The sequence below is a fragment of the Bubalus bubalis genome, chromosome 3 (genome assembly GCF_019923935.1).
Source record: "Bubalus bubalis isolate 160015118507 breed Murrah chromosome 3, NDDB_SH_1, whole genome shotgun sequence".
In the NCBI taxonomy this organism is placed as follows: domain Eukaryota; kingdom Metazoa; phylum Chordata; class Mammalia; order Artiodactyla; family Bovidae; genus Bubalus; species Bubalus bubalis.
Window position 1 is genome coordinate 157,972,646 of NC_059159.1, and position 17,837 is coordinate 157,990,482.

At 38.3% G+C, this 17,837-nt stretch overlaps 1 long non-coding RNA gene across 2 annotated transcripts in view; it reads right to left on the reverse strand.

Moving 5' to 3' along the window:
- The window catches only part of LOC123332942, a 124,774-nt gene that overhangs the window by 4,625 nt on the left and 102,312 nt on the right, over positions 1-17,837 (reverse strand). Inside the window, exon 2 of one of the 2 annotated variants that reach the window (XR_006550125.2) lies at positions 7,429-7,543. The exons of the other annotated variant lie outside the window; for it this stretch is intronic. This is a non-coding gene — a long non-coding RNA (uncharacterized LOC123332942). The remainder of the gene's footprint in view (positions 1-7,428; positions 7,544-17,837) is intronic. 2 annotated transcript variants of the gene reach the window in all.

Genomic DNA, 17,837 nt, shown 5'->3' on the forward strand with positions numbered 1-17,837 from the left:
GGTAGGAGCATAGACTACTGCTGAGATTTCAAATGAGGTGCTGGATGAAGACTGTTGGATTTGCAACAAGGTGGTTATTAATCACCTTCTCAAAGGCAATTCAAAAGGAGAAAGCCAGACAGAATGGATTGAAGAGTGGTTGGGAGATGAGTATGTCTAAATACCACGTTACCATTATTTTGGAAGAGTTGGCTGTAAGAGAAAGTAGTTTCTATCATAAGTGTACTTAAATGATGAATTTTGTTTTTTTACTCAATATCTACCCACACTGCTGGGCTGTAAACTTAAGATTAGGCAATAACATCTTTCTTGTTTATGTCTGCATATCCAAGAACACACTTCTCAGTTCATGGTTAATCTTTGTAACATTTAATAAGTGAACTAAAATGAGAAAAGATTTAGAGAATATCTTGAACAACTATTTTCTGGAAAATGATAAAGTTGCATTTAGAATATATTCATGACACTGGAAGTTAATTTGATTAACTTAATATTGCCATGCTCTGTCACTTTCAGTGAGAGACTTTGGGCTGAAAGAAACCATAGTCCCTACTCTGCCCATTTTGGGAAAAGAATTCCACTCTGTCTGCTGTTGCCTTGAAACTTTCCCTTTTTCTTTGTCTCTCATGCTATTGCCTTGACTTCAGCCTTTATTATTTCTCACCTATTCTAATGCAATTTTTAAGGGCTCTGTGCACCATAATCCCTTTGCTGCTATCTGTAAATCAAAAACAATAACACCAAACAGTAAAACCAAATCTTGTGCATATGCTGATATTAAAAGAGCTTGTCTCTGTATTTCACTGCTTGCAAGATTCTGGATAAATCATGTAGCAAACACAGGCTCATTCACCCCTGCATTATTAGCACCCTAAGCATGAGCTTAACCCACCTACTGAGGAATTTATTATTCCTCTAGGCCTCCCTCTCTCCAGTTCACCCTCTATCAGAGTGATACTAATGCAGAGATGCAGTCTTTTCACGTGAAATCCTTCATTGGCTCCTCGGGTCCTATAGAACAAAGTTTGTTCTCCTTAGCCTGGCTTACAAGGTTTTCTGTTTTATGATCCCTGGAAACTCCCTGGAATCAACCTTTGCCCCAATACAGATGTACTCCAGCCTTTCTGGATTGTTTATAGCTCCCTGGATACCCCTTTGGATCTCACAGATTTGTATATTTGCATGACCTGATCTTTCTGTCTGGACTCTCTCTCTCCAACTTCACCCACCTTCCCGCATCTCTCCAAACTTAGCAAAAAGTCACCTGTTCTTCTAGACTTTCAAAGTCTTGGTTATGTCTGTGCCATTGTAGCACATTCTGGTTTTGCCAAATCTACCAAGCATACCGAAACTGACTTCATCTCTTTCCCACATGACTCTTCATAATAGTGACAGCCAAATTCATTGACCCTTTAATGAGCTTTATGTGGGTCATCTCATGATTCTCACAACAACCCTACTGACAGAAGGAACTATCAATATTGTGTTTCATATTCGACAAAGTTAAGACCTAGTGACTCGTCCAAGGTCACACAAGAGAGAGAGCAAGAATTTGAACCAAGCTATCTAAGAACACTAGAATACTTGCTTTAACCACTGAACTAGCCTGTGAACTTCTCGAGTGCAAGGAGGGAACCTCACCATCTACATGTTGCCAGATCTTTGCACTAGATTTGGAAAAATCAGAAATTGGTGGATGTTTGCTATATGAACAAAATGGATGAATAAATTACTTCATCAGGGTTTATTTCTTGAATCTCCTAGACAGTGTTAAGAAAATTAAATTATGTGTATTTTTCTTTAATGTTCTAATGAGAGTTCAAAGTAGAATTGAGGCTAGCACAAATCAAAAGGGTGAAAGCGGTGGAAGGCTTTCCACGTGAATGATAAGTTAGATTTGTTTGGTCTCATATCAAGAGCTTGAATTAGGGCCAAGGAAGAAAGAATCAGGAAAATCATTTCTTTCCCCCCTCACTAGGAATTAAAACAATTTCACTTACAGAGCTGTATAAAGATGGAATAGGCTGCCCAGTAAGGGAATGAGGTCCCCATTCCTGGGGGTGTGCAAGCAGAGACTGAAGGACCACTGGATACGATGTAGCAGAGGAACTTTAATGATCTAATGAGGCATTTTATTGGATGACCATGAAACTCTTTTCCATCCAGAAATCATATGAGTCTATGAAACGTAAAAAGGAAGGGGAAAGACAAAGAACTCAAATTGGAACAGATGAGGCAATATTTTTTAAATTTTCCTGTTGGTGTAACTGAAAGTCTAAATTTACAGACGAGCAACATTTGTGAGGATTTAATCTATCAAATCAAAGAGAACAGGCAGATGGAAATAAGCTAATCGAAAGAAGTTACTACGAGGACCCTTCTCTTTACGGGATTGGTGCTGCCACAGTTCTTTTCCACCCTCGAGCCTCATCAGTTCCACCACCTACAATGGAGGTGACTTTCCTGGGAGTAAAATGTGAACAGGGAGAAATAGAAATGGGCACCCCATGAGGAAGCCTGTTTTGAGGGAAGAAGGGACAGGCAGAGGGGAAAAAAAAAGCTCCAGCAGAGGACGGATGGAAGAAATGAGGGAAAATCCCAGGCTGGCTGGTGGGGTAGAACTTTGTGAAAAAATCCTGCATTTCTGAAGAGGTATTGGAATTCAGGGTGATGGCTCTAACCCCAGAGGCAGGGGAGAATACCTCCACCAACTTCTAGGATCTCAGGTTTTTCTCAGCTTGTGGGAGAAAAAGAAAAGAACAAACAGAGACCCAGGGGTGAGAAGCAGCATCTGATGGGGCCACGGCAGTCTTGGCTTGTTGGAGAAGCTAAGCTCCAAAGTGTGGGCCAGGCAGTGGCTATGGGAAAGGAAGATGGTCAGAGGATGCAGGGGTGGCCGCATGAGTGGCCAGGCCACAGCGTCAGGAAGGGTGGTCATCAAAGCTGAGTCTGGGAGACCTTCTAATAGCAGAGAACAATGGGGGTTAGGGAGTGGAAACCCGAGTAACTTACTGGTATGGCCAAAAAAGTTCCCTTTGTTACTGTCTGGTTCCTGAAACTATAAATTCTTAATAACACCTTCAGATTTTACTCAGGCAACTTGAAGATAAAAATACTACCTTGTTTATATTTTTCCCCAGAGTGTAGCACACTGCCCGGGACACCCTGTGCTATTTCTTAAATGATCGACTGAATGAAGAAATGAATGAAAAGTAATCACTACTTTTGTATTAGGCACTACATGGAGTAGGGGGTGGAATCTACAAGTGAGGAATACAGCACCCACGTTCCTAAAAAGACTGATGTCAAGTGGGGAGCTGAAAATGTCTGTGGTTAATCGGTTCAGTCCAGTCGCTCAGTTGTGTCCGACTTTTTGCAACCCCATGGACTGCAGCACGCCAGGCTTCCCTGTCTGTCACCAACTCCCGAAGCTTGCTCAAACTCATGTCCATTGACTCGGTGATGCCATCCAACCATCTCATCCTCTGTCATCCCCTTCTTCTCCTGCCCTCAATCTTTCCCAGCATCAGGGTCTTTTCTAGTGAGTCAGTTCTTCACATCAGGTGGCCAAAGTATTGGAATTTCAGCATCAGTCCTTCCAATGAATATTCACGGTTGATCTCCTTTAGGTTTGACTGGTTTGATCTCCTTGCAGTCCAAGGGACTCTGAAGAGTCTTTTCCAACACCACAGTTCAAAACCATCAGTTATTTGGCGCTCAGCTTTCTTTATAGTCCATCTCTCACATCCATATATGACTACGGGAAAAACCATAGCTTTGACTAGATGGACCTTTGTTGACAAAGTAATGTCTCTGCTTTTTTTTTTTAATTTAATTTTATTTTTTAACTTTAAAATATTGTATTGGTTTTGCCATATATCAACATGAATCCCCCACAGGTATACACGTGTTCCCCATCCTGAACCCTCCTCTTTATGCTGTCTAGGTTGGTCATAACTTTTCTTCCAAGGAGCAAGCGTCTTTTAATTTAATGGCTACAGCCACCATCTGCAGTGATTTTGGAGCCCAAGAAAATAAAGTCTATCACTGTTTCCATTGTTTCCCCATCTATTTGCCATGGAGTGATGGAACCAGATGCCACGATCTTCATTTTTTGAATGTTGAGTTTTAAGCCAACTTTTTCACTCTCTTTCACTTTCATCAAGAGGCTCTTTAGTTCCTCTTTGCATTCTGTCATAAGGGTGGTGTCATCTGCATATCTGAGGTTATTGATATTTCTCCCAGCAACCTTGATTCCAGCTTGTGCTTCCTGCAGCCCAGCGTTCCGCATGATGTACTCTGCATACAAATTAAATAAGCAGGGTGACAATATACAGCCTTGACATACTCCTTTCCCAATTTTGAACCAGTCCATTGGTCCATGTCTAGTTCTAACTGTTGCTTCCTGACCTGCATACAGATTTCTCAGGAGGCAGATAAGGTCATCTGGTATTCCCACCTCTTGAAGAATTTTCCAGTTTGTTGTGATCCACACAGTCAAAGGCTTTGGCATAGTCAATGAAGCAGAGGTAGATATTTTTCCTAAACTCTCTTGCTTTTTCTATGATCCAACAGATGTCAGCAATTTGATCTCTGGTTCCTCTGCCTTTTCTATATTGTGGTTAATCCAGCGGGATAGAGGCTGATGGAGGACGCAGTGCTGACTTTAGGTTGAGCCTGAGGTTACATGCCTCAGATTCTATATGAGCACATTGTTGTTTCATACCAAGAGCCTTTTCTTTCTCTTTCTCTCTGTCTCTTTTTTTAACGTCTGATTGTTGACGTAGTAGATCCATGTTTTGAATAACTTAGAAAACATTAAAAGACAGGACAAATATAAATCATAAGCTCACCACTCAGCAGAAGCCTATTATTACTATTTAGGCACATCGCTTTCCAGACGTTTTCTTTGCACTCTTTTCCTTCATAATGGAGATCATATTGCATCTAGGATATGATGTTATTCTTTCCCCTCCCCCACTTACCATGTTGTTAAAATGTTCTTCCTAAGCATGACATATGACTTTCTGGTAGTCTATTGTATGTCTGTACTACAACTCATTAATAATTGTCTTTCTGCTGGACACTTGAGTTCTTCAAAATTTTAATATGATAAAAATTAAATTAGATTCCTAGAAAAACCGATTCCCAACCAAAAGGCAGAAATCATCTTTACAGTTCTTGATGCAATTTTCCAAACTTCCCTGGTCTTATACCATTTGGACTGATGGAACAAATTACTATAGCTTATAAACAACACAAATTTATTTCTCACAGTTCTGGAGCCTGGGGGTGTTGAAGATCAAGGCACCGGCAGGTTTGGTGTGTGGTGAGGGCCCACTTTGTATTCCACAAATGACTGGCTGTCTTTCCTTACTTGGCAGAAAGGGACAAAGGCCTCTCTTTTAAGGACACACGTGCCTTTCATGAGGGCTCCACCCTCATGCCCTAACTGCCTCAAAGATCTCTACCTCAAAATACCATAACACATTAGGTTTCAACATACGGATTCTGGGGGGACATAAGCATTTTCTATAGCAGCCCTCGGGGACAAATGAACCAACTTATCCTCATACCAGTTCTTGGTGAGTACCTGCCTTAGCACATGTAGGGGCATGTAAAAATTCTGTCTTGGCACTGAGTTTATGTCAGAGACTCCTTCCCAGTTCTCTGGCCAGGAGAAAAACCAGGTTAAGCAACTGTGTTTAAATTCATACCCTACCGCTTTTTCAAATTACCAAAACATTAATATAATTAAGTGGTACTGGCAAGGATTGAGATGGTGACTCAGATTGTTGATGGAAAGATAAAATTATATAACACTTTCAAAAAGGTAATTTGAGAATACTTCTTAACAAACATCAGTGGCCATGTCATTTCACATCTGAAAATGCTTCCCAAGGAACCAATCCAAAGAAAAAATAGCTACTTTCATTAAGGGGATTATGCAAAAAAAAAAAAAAAATGTTAAGCTTCTTTTAAATATTCAACATATAGGGTAACATTTAACTAAATTATGGCATACATGTTCAATGAACATGTGATGCATGCATTTTAAAATATATGAAATCTTTGTGGAAATATGAGAAAACAATAAGATGTTATTTAGATTTAATTATTTTAATATGTCAATATATGGGCAGAATGGAAAAGGTCATATAAAAAAGCTGCTTTTGTTGTATTTAGAAGTAGACATTGCATTTATAATTTTTCTTTTAGTTGCAGGTAACATTTACAGAACAGATCATATTTCAGATATTATTTCTGCCATGCACAAAGCACTTTTCATATACTATTTAGAATGTTTTTCATGACATCTCTATTATATTCTTACTATCATTGTATCTATTTAAAAGAGGATGGAATTGACGTGCAGATAGGTAAAGTAACTTGTCTAAGGTTGCCTGGGTAGTAAAAGACAAAACATGTACTGAAATTCAATGCTAAGGGAAGAGCTGGTGCTCTTAACCACCATACCACATTGCTTGACTTCCTTTTTTTAAGCTGATAGTTATTTATTTTGTATTGTGGTAAGAACACTTAACATGAGATCGGCCCTCTTAATTCTAAATGTCCAATACTGTGTTGTGAATGCAAATTTTCTCAAGTTTATCTTGATTTGTTTCCTTTCAACTTTCAGCCTATTCAGCTATTTAGCCCTCCCATACCCAAGCAGAATGGTGTATAAAAAAATGGTTCCCTACCTAAAAGGCACATAGTAGATGTTTTCAGGGTGAGATCAAGGTCACATGTAATAAGAGATCTTTATAAATCACCTCAACCTGGGAGAGCCAAGGAAATCAGCAGTTTGTAGTCTACCTTTCAGAAAAACCCCTACCTTTCCATTTCAAGTCAGCTTAAGGAGGAATCCTACAGGCCTAGAGGAGCTTCACAAAGATTGGAAAGAATGTATTTGTCCAGAGTAGCTGCTTTTTAGGAAGAGGAAAGGAAATCCCAGATAAAACCGCAACAAGCAGATATCACAGAGGACAATAGTTATGAGAAAAAGAAGCAACATGGTGTGAAGCATCTCCGGAACACTCAGATAAAAATATGTTCAGAAATATGTCTTAACAGCTACCTTGTGAACATGCCAACACATTCAGGATGAGGCTCAATTAAGAGAAGGAATAAAGCACAAAATCGTCAAATAAAATTTCATAGGTATCAGTACAACTTGATGGAGTGGGTATCAAGGATGAAAAATGACAATTGAAAGTTAAGCATATTTAAAAGAAATAGAAATACAGAAAAAATAGAAGAGGAAATGAAGTAGTAGAATATATCTGGACAGGACTGAGTAGTAAGGTAACTGAGAAAGTAAAGTGGGATAAAATGAAAGAGCAAAGGAGAGAGGGACTGATGTGATATTGCCATAGACCTAGCAGCTACCACCTGGTGAGACAGATAAAACTGTTCCTGTCTCACCTGCAAAGCTGGCCCAGGACTTGGGAGCCTGGGGGGTGCCAACATTTCTCATCTCTCTGGGAAGCTCCATTTTTGAAAAGGAGAGCATTATTTAACTGTTTTGGGACATCATCTCCTGAAAGATCAAGGAAGAAACAAAAGAAATGATATCAGAGTCATTTGGGAGCAAAGAAGGAAACTTAGGTATCAAAGTGGATAACGAATTAGGAAAAGTGACTCTTTAGGGACACTTGATATAGTCATATGCTCTAGGCTTGATATTAGCTTTTGAAAAGGTTTAAAAAGTAGAACTTATCTATAAAATGAGAGTCAAAAATGAAATTCTGTCCTACAAATTAATATGGAAACTGGCTATAAGTCTTATCCCAACCTGTCCCAAAGTTCTCCCCAAATCCCCATAAAAACACTCACAATGTAAAAACTCACAATGAGCAAAATAAAAATGACAGAAAATGTATTTCTAGAAACCATTAGAAATTTCACTTGTACAGCAGCTTTTGGATCTGGATTTAAGAGAGGAAAAATCATGGGCTGCCTATGTGTGATCTCACAGAAAGACAGACCAAAGGTAGGAAGACACATGTGTCTCCTGCACAGCTGCCTCTTAGCCCAGAGATGTGGACACCAGATAAAAGTTCAGAGCTTGTACTGAGGGACCAATGGCTACGAACTGAACCCCATGCTGTTGACTTAGTATTTGGTCAGGTCATTAACTTTCCTGAGCCTTGTTTTCATCATCTGCAAAGTGGGGTTCATATAGTACTTTCCTTAAGGAGTAGCCATGAAGATTAAATTAGTAGAGCTAATTCATGCAAAGTACTAAGCACAGTGTCTGGAACATAGCAAACATTTGACGAACACTAACTACTTTTATTCCATCCTTTTGGAAGCTTGAACTCCCAGAGAACAGGAAGTTTCCCAGGGCAGTGAAAAGGAAGCAGAAGGAAGAAGGGCACTCACACATTAAGATCCTAAGATACGGAGTCCCTTCCAACACTGTAGAGAGAAGAGGAAGAGGAGCAGCAGGGTTTCCGGAGCAGGGCAACATTTGCAGAGAGCCAGCGGGCAGAATAGGAAAAGAACCCCCCCCACCCCACCTTTATCTTCATCAGATAAAAACCTGCTGCACAGAGGAAATTGGGCTGGGTCTGAATGCTTGTCAGCCAAGTCAAAGGTTGTCAGATAAAGCAAGAAGCCAAATTATATTAGATGATTTTTAAATTATTTTATTGTAAGTGTACCCATATAATATTTTGGAATTATTGATAGTAAAAAATTTTCATTATTTATCTAAAATTCAAATTGAACTGGTCATCCTGTATTTTTATTTATTAAATCTAACATCTCAAATTTTCAATCTGGTAAATTAGGAAGAGGTTTGACTTGCAATGAAATGGAGAGTGAATGAAGCTACAGGAAATGCACACACCCTGACACTTGGTAAATGCTGATCAAATCTGGGTCTTTCCTCCTCTTAAAATGAATAAATAGAAAATATAACAGCAGCAACAATAGAGGACCAATCAAGAATTTAGCAGGAGAAGGGAAGAAAGTAATTTTGAAGATTCATGCAATAGAATTTTGAAAATATTAACTACAAAAGGCAGTAACAAGGTTTAGAAATTGTGTAGTATCCCACAGAAGGCTTACATTTTTTTGAGAAACAGAAAATTTTAAAGGAGAGAAGTTAACAAGTAATATTAATACAGTGAAATATAATAGATAATAGGAAAGGTATTTGAGGCACAATTTCAAAGAAAGTAAAATGTGAAAAAAAATGTAAACAAAGTTTGGGGACAGTAGGAAGCAGAACTGATGCTACAGTAAAGCAAATTGGGAAATGGGGCTGAGACTGGAGAAGCATCTTAATCCTCAGAGAAAGAGCAGGGAGGTGAAATTAGTAAAAGAAGTGATAGCTATGAGACACAGAGAATGGAGATCAGATCTGAACCACCTGGACTTAGAATAATTAAAGTACAAGTAAAAGAAAACACTGAAAGGAAACATTCTCAACTCTAGATCAAGATGGTCACACAGGAGGCTCCTGAATTTCCCTGCTTCTATGGATGTACCACATATACAGCTACATGGAGTAATTCCCTTTGAGAGCTATCCAGAAACTAGATGTGTAGATGACTCCACTAGACAACCGAGAAAATATACTATTAAAAACAGGAGGAGAAGGGGGTGGCAGAGCATGAGATAGTTGGATGGCATGATCGACTCAATGGACATGAGTTTGAGCAAACTCCAGGAGATAGTGAAAGACTGGGAAGCCTGGTGTGCTGGAGTCAAAGGTGTTGCAAAGAGTCGGACACGGCTGAGTGACTGAACAACAAGAAAAACAGACACACTCTCACCATAAACTACCTCCCCCCACAACCACCACAGTGCCATACAATTGGGAAGGAACCCCAAATGTCCAGCTTCACCCTGAGAAGTGATGGAGTTGAGCCATACATTTAGTGCACCAGATTTCATGACTACCACGCAAGGGACGGTTCCCCCAAATCAACTGGCTTTGAAAGCACTGGGACTTTCAGTCACAATCCCATAGGTCTATAGTAAATAAACAATCAGTTATTGAGCACAAAAACACTCGCTGAGGCTATCCCCCCAGAGCTTAGTGCAAAGGAAGTGGGCAAAATTGCCTGTCTTCTAGGCTTTCTCTGAAGGGGTTTGATTGTATACAAGATGCTTCTTGGGAGCCTGCCTTCTAATTAGCAGACATCTAGGTGCTTTCTGTTATCATCTTTGAAGCCTAAAAGAGCCAGTGAGCACTTGCCCTGCCTTTTCCTCTGGCTCATTCCAACAGTAAAACCAAATTATCTGTATTTCCTTACAAGAAGCTGGCCTAATATTAATAACTAGTACCTAAAATTTTATGGTTACCCACTAAGGGACAGGCCCCAAATCAACTGATAGCCAATGAGACTTGAATTGCAGAATCCCACAGGACTACAGCAAAATAGAAGTTTTCAAATAGGTTCAGGAATACTCTTCACCTCCATGGGGATACATGCAGGCTCCACAGACAGAACAAGCCAAAGTGCCTGTCTCCCAGTTCCTTCCTGGAAGAGTTTTGAGTGCATACTTTCTTAGCTGCTGCCTGAGTGTCTGGTTTCTAATCACCTTGCAACTCGGTGCTGACTGCAATCCTCTTATTTGGAACACTGATGGGGTTTGACACATCTTCAACTACTGGGAGCCACTAAGAACAAATACAGCAGCTTGGATAATCACAAAGGTTTGAGAGAACATCAAGAACTGGGCCAGGCTGATTAATAAGGTTGACCTCCTACAAGAGACCCATGTGTCAAAACTGGGAGAGGTGGCTGTGTTATCTAGTGCATGGAAACTAACTCAGAGAATTAAGGAAATGAGGAAACAGGGGACTATGTTCACAACAAACAAACAAAAAAAGTAAATCTCCAGAAACTGATCTTAATGAAATGTAAATAAGTAGTTTATCAAATCAAGAGTTCAAAATAATAGTCATAAAGATGCTCACCAATGCACAGAGAATTTTAACAGAGAGAAATATAAAATCACACCAAATATTAATCATCGAACTGAAGAATACAGTAACTGAAAATTTTAATAGAGAAGTACAACAAAAATCTAGATCAAGTTGGATAAAAGATTCAGCAAGTTGGGAGCAGGACAGTGGAATTCACCAATTAGAGGAGCAAAAAGATCAAAGAATAAAGATAGCTTTTATGGGATTTATGGAACATCATCAAATGGGCCAATTGTAAGGTGCATTGTAAGAGTCCCATAAGGAAAAGAGAAAAAGGGCCATAAAGCTTATTCAAAGAAATAATGGCTAAAATCTTCCCTAACCTGGGGGAAAACGTATACATCCATATTCAGGAATCCCCAAAAGTACTAAGTAAGATGAATCAAAGAGACCAACACTAAGACACGTTGATGGATATACAATACAAAGATGCAAGTTTTGACATGAACAAACATAAAATATGGGGTGTATAAAATATAGCAGTTTTATATGCATTCAAATTTATCAGCTTAAAACAGACAGTTATAATGTATTTTATATAATGACAAAGCAAATCCTATAGTAGATACACTAAAGATAAGGAAATCAAAGCATACCACTACATAAAATCAGGAAATCACAAAGGAAGAGGGAAAAGAGAAATAAAGGAACAAAAAACTGCAAAACAGAAAACAATTAAGGAAATGGCAATAATAAATCTACACCTAGCAATAATAATTACCTATCAAAACAAATGGACTGCCTTCTCCAGTCAGAAGACAGAGTAGCTAAATGGATTTAACAAAGAAAAAAAAATGAGACCCAAATATACCAAATATATGCCACTGCAGGAGGTTTGGGTCTTCCCCATGGCTCTAGTAATAAAGAACCTGCCTGTCATTGCAGAAGATGTAAGAGACATAAGTTCGATCCCTAGGTCGGGAAGATCCCCTGGAGGAGGGCATGGCAACCCACTTCTGTATTCTCGCCTGGAGAATCCCGTGGACAGAGGAGTCGGGCGGACTATAGTGCATGGGGTCACAAAGAGTTGGACATGACTAAAGTGCCTTAGCATGCGTGCATGCAGAGGAGGCTCACTTCAGGCTTCCCTGGTGGCTCAGACGGTAAAGCGTCTGCCTACAATGCGGGTAGACTCGGGTTCGATCCCTGGGTCAGGAAGATCCTCTGGAGAAGGAAATGGCAACCCACTCCAGTTCTCTTGCCTGGAAAATCCCATGGACGGATGGAGCCTGGTAGGCTACAGTCTGTGGGGTCACAAAGAGTCGGACATGACTGAGCGACTTCACTAACAATTAGAAGTGAAGGGGTGAAGAATATATTCCCTGCAAATTGCAACCAAAAGAAAGTACAGATTTATAGCAGACAAAACAGACTTAAAGCCAAAAACTGTAACAAGAAACACAGCAGGTAATGATACAAGAAGGTTACTGTATCATGATAATGGGGTCAATTCATCAAGGAAATATAACAATTGTCAGTATTTATGCAAGCAACATTAGAGCACCTAAATATATAAAGCAAATACTAACAGATCTGAAGGAAGAAATAGACAACAACGCAATAATTGTAGGGGACGTCAATCCCCCACGATCATAAGAAAATATTGGACTTAAATGACATGTTAGACTAGATGGAACTGACAGACATATCCAGAAAATGTCATGCGACAGAAACAGAACGCACATTCTTCTCAAGCACATATGGAATATTCTCCAGGATAGATCATATATAGACCCCAAAGCAAGTCTTAACAAATTTAAGAAGACTGAAATCATATCAAGCATCTTTTCTGAATACAGTGGTATGAGACTAGATATCAACTATAAAAGAAAACTTCAAAATTCACAAATATATTGAGACCAAACCACACATATCTGCATAACAAATGAGTAAAAAAAAAAAAAGAAATCAAAAGGGAAATCAAAAAAATATCCTGAGAAATGAAAATGGAAATACAGCCTACCACAACTTAAGAGATGCAGCAAAAGCAGTCCTAAAAGAAAAGTGTGTAGCAATAAATGTCTACATTAAGAAAAAAAGAAAGATCTCGAATAAATGACCTAACTTTAAACCTTAAGGACCTAAAAAAATAAGAAGAAATTAATCCCAGATTTAGTAGAGGAAAGGAAATAAAGATCATACTGGAAATAAAACAGACACTATAAAGAAAACACATCTTTTTGTAAAAGATAAGCAAAATTGGCAAACGTTTAGCTAGACCAACTATAAAAAAAATATCAAATATAATCAGAAATGAAAAATGAGACATTACAGCTAAAAACAGAAAAGCTAAGGATCATAGGAAACTACTGTGAACACTGATATGCCAACAAACTAGATAACCTTCCAAGGCTGAATCATAAATAACAGAAAATCTGAACGGACCAAATACTAGTAAGGAGACTGAATCAGCGATCAAAAATCTCCAAACAAGGAAGAGCCCAGGATTACACAGCTTCACAGATGAATTTTATCGAACATTTAAAGAAGAATTAATACCAACTCTTCTCAAACTTTTCCAAACAATAGAAGAGGAGTAAACACTTACAAACTCATTTTATGAGGCCATCATTACCCTGATACCAAAGTCAGACAAGGACACTACAAGATAATTATAGACAATTATCCCTGATGGATACAGATGCAAATGTCCTCAACAAAATATTAGTAAACCATTCAATAGGACATTCAAAAGGATTAAATACCATAATCAAGTGGGGTTTATCCCTGGGACACAAAAATGGTTCAACACATGCAAATCAATACCTGTGATACACCACATTAACAAAATGAATAAATATCATATTATCATGCCAAAAGATGCAGGAAAAAACATTTTACAAAATTCAACACTTTTTCATGATAAAACTCTCAACAAATTAGGCTACAATGTACCTCAACACAACAAACTGAATAATAAATGCCACAGCTCATCTCATTCTAAGTGGTGAAAGTTTGAAAGCTTTCTCTCTAAATTCAGGAACAAGACAATGATGCCCACTCTCACCACTTTTATTCAACATAGTACATAAAGTCCTAGCCTGAACAACTAGGCAACCAAAACAAAAAAAAAAAATGAGGCATACAAATTGGATGGGAAGAAGTAAAATTTTCTGTTTGTAGTTGATATGATATTTATTACATGTTGAGAACACGAAAGACTTCACCCTAAAGCTATTAGAATAAACAAATTCAGTCAAGTTACAAAATATAAAATCAGCATACAAAAGTCAGTGTTGTGTTTCTGCAAATTAATGAACTATCAGAAAGACAAATTAATAATCCTAGTTACAGCTGCATTAAAAATGAATATAATACTTAGAAATAAATTTATACAAAGAAGTTGAAGATCAGTACATAGAAAACTATTTTAAAAAACTGATGAAAGAAAGCAAGGAAGACACAAATAAATTGAAAGATATTCCATGTTCATGGATTGGAAGAACTAACATTAAAATGTCCATACTACACAAAGCAATCCACATATTCAATGCAATACTTATCAAAACTGCAGTGGTGTTTTTCACAGAAATAGAAAAAAAAATCCTAAACTTTATTAAGATAACAAAAGGTTTCAAATAGGCAAAGCAATCTTAAAAAGAAGAATATAGCTAAAAGTGTTACACTCCCTGATTTTAAACTATATATTACAGAGTTAAAGAGGGGGAAAAAACAGGTCTTTTTCATGATATAAAAATAGACACATATATCAATGGAACAGAGTAGATACCCTAAAAATAAGCCAATGCATACATGGCCAATTGGTTTTTGGCAAAGGAGCCAGTAATATACTGTGGGGGAAGATGAATCTCTTCAATAAATGGTGTTGGGAAAACTGGATATCCACATGCAAAACAGGATGAAACCGGACACTGTATCTTACGTCATACACAAAAATCAACTCAAAATGAATTTAAGACTTGAACATAAAATCTGAAACTCATAGGGAAAAAACAGGGAAAAAGCTCCTTGACATTACATTGGTCTTGGTAATAATTAGGGGGGTTTGGGGTTGTTTTGGTTTGTTTTTGCCATGCCATACAGCTTGTGGGATCTTAGCTCCCTGACTAGGAACTGAACCCAGACTCCCTGCAGTCAATGCACGGAGTCCTAACCATGGAACTGCCAGGGAATTCCCTTGGTAATAATTTTTTGGATTTGACACCCAAAGCAAAAGCAACAAAAGCAAAAATAACCAAATGAGACTACATCAAACAAAAAATTCTGAATACAGAGGAAACAATCAATAAAATGAAAAGGCAATCTATGGAATAAGAGAAGACAATTATAAACCACATATCTGATATAGGATTAATATCTAAAAATATATAAGGAACTGAACTAACTCAAAAGCAAACTTCAAAAATCCAATTAAAAATGTGCAAAGGACCTGAATAGATTTTATTTTCCAAAGAAGATATTTAAATGATCAACAGGTATCTGATAAGGTGTTCAACATCACTAATCATCAGTTCAGTTCAGTTGCTCAGTTGTGTCCAACTCTTTGCGACCCCATGAACCACAGCACGCCAGGCCTCCCTGTCCATCACCAACTCCCAGAGTTATTTTTTTACCCAAACTCAATGGCACCCCACTCCAGTACTCTTGCCTGGAAAATCCCATGGATGGAGGAGCCTGGTGGGCTGCAGTCCATGGGGTCGCTGAGGGTTGGACACGACTGAGTGACTTCACTTTCACTTTTCACTTTCATGCATTGGAGAAGGAAATGGCAACCCACTCCAGTGTTCTTGCCTGGAGAATCCCAGGGACGGGGGAGCCTGGTGGGCTGCCGTCTTTGGGGTCGCACAGAGTTGGACACGACTGAAGTGACTTAGCTGCATGTCCATTGAGTCGGTGATGCCATCCAAGCTTCTCATCCTTTGTCGTCCCCTTCTCCACCTGCCCTCAATCCTTCCCAGCATCAGAGTCTTTTCAAATGAGTCAGCTCTTCACATCAGGTAGCCAAAGTATTGGAGTTTCAGCTTCAACATCAGTCCTTGCAATGAACACCCAGGACTGATCTCCTTTAGGATGGACTGGTTGGATCTTCTTGCAGTCCAAGGGACTCTCAAGAGTCTTCTCCAACACCACAGTTCAGAGAAATGCAAATCAAAGCCACAGTGAGATATCACCTAACACTTGTTAGGGTGGCTATTATTAGAAAGACAAGAAATAACAAATGATGGTAAGGATGTAAACAGAACATTTGCGCACCATCAGTAAGAGTATAAATTGATGCAACCACTGCAGAAAACAGCATGGAGATTCCTCAAGAAAATAAAATTAGAATTGACATATTATTCAGTATGAAAGTGTTATTTCAAAGAAATATCTGTACTTCCATGCAAATTGCAGCAATATTCACAATAGTCAAGGTATTGAAACATCAGGGTCTGTCAACTGATGAATGGATAAAGACAATGCAGTGTGTGTGTGTGTGTGTATTTATATATACACACCATGGAATACTGTTCGGCCTTAAAAAAAAATCCTGCCATTTCAACAATGTAGATGAACCTGGAGAGAATTATGACAAATTACAATGCCAGACAGAGAAAGATCAGTACTGTGTATGGTATCACCTATATGTGGAATCTGATAAAGCCAAGTCAAACTCTTAGTAGAATGGTGGCTGTCAGGGAAATAGGGAGAGGTTGGTAAAAAATGTATACACTTTCAGTTATAAGATCAACAAGGCCTGAAGATATAGTGTGTAATGTGGTGATTATAATTGATAAAGTTACATAATTAAAATTAGCTAGGAGAGAATAACTTAAATGTTTTTACACAAAAAAGATAAATATGTGAGGTGATGGTTATGTTTTAAGTAACTTGATGATGGGACTCCTTTTATATATATAGCGATTTAGCAGCAGCAGCATGCATATATATATATATATATATATATATATATAAATAAAATCATCCCATAGAATATTTTAATTATATTAAATTTTATTTGTGAATTATACTTCAACAAAGTTTAAAAATCTAATACACATGCACATAACAGATAATCGATGATAGAAATCACTGGAATATCAGAAACGTTTAATGTTTTATATATATTATCTAAATTAATTCCCAGACACCTTGTGAATTTATATAACCACGTTAAGGTAAACCTTTGGTGTCAGTATTATTAACTGACAACAGAATTAGTTAAAATTTTTATTGTTATACTTTTCAGTCCAGCAACTTGAAATATCTAATAAAACATAAATCGACATTCTCCCTACCCCCAAAAAAGAAAATTTTCTGAAGCTTAAAAACTGAGAGAGAGAAAAGATAATGGCCTAGGAGGTACTTGCAAAACACTCAGGATGGGGTAAAAGTCCTTCTAGATGCTTTGCCAATGTTAACTTTGTTTACTTGAAAGAATGGCAATTTATTTTCTCACAGTTAGAGAGACTGGAAATTCACAATCAAGGTGCTGGCAGAGCTCTGGTCCCTCTGAAGGCTCTAGGGGAGGATTTTCCCTCGCTTCTTCCTAGCTCTGGTGGTTGCTGGCAATCCTTTCTATTCCCTGGCTTGTAGCTGGATCATTCTTCTGTCTGCCTTTGTCTGGGCCTCATGCCCTTTTCTTACAGAGATACCAGGGTCTTAGGGGCCAGGCTACCCTCACAACCACTCTCTGAAGTAGGTATTCCTATATCAGCCCCCATTTTTTTAGGTTAGCCAAGAAGATGTTTTGGGGTTTTCCTTGAACCTGTGGAAAAGACTCAAAAACAGTTTTTGGTCAAACCAAGACAAATATGGAAACTGAAACAGAGGTTTTTAATTTGGGGGCTTTCTTTTAATTTTGTTCAAAACTAAAGGTCTAGTGAAAGACAAAGCTGGCATTTGAACCCAGCCATCCTTCCTCTATAGCAAATGCTCTTAATCCCAA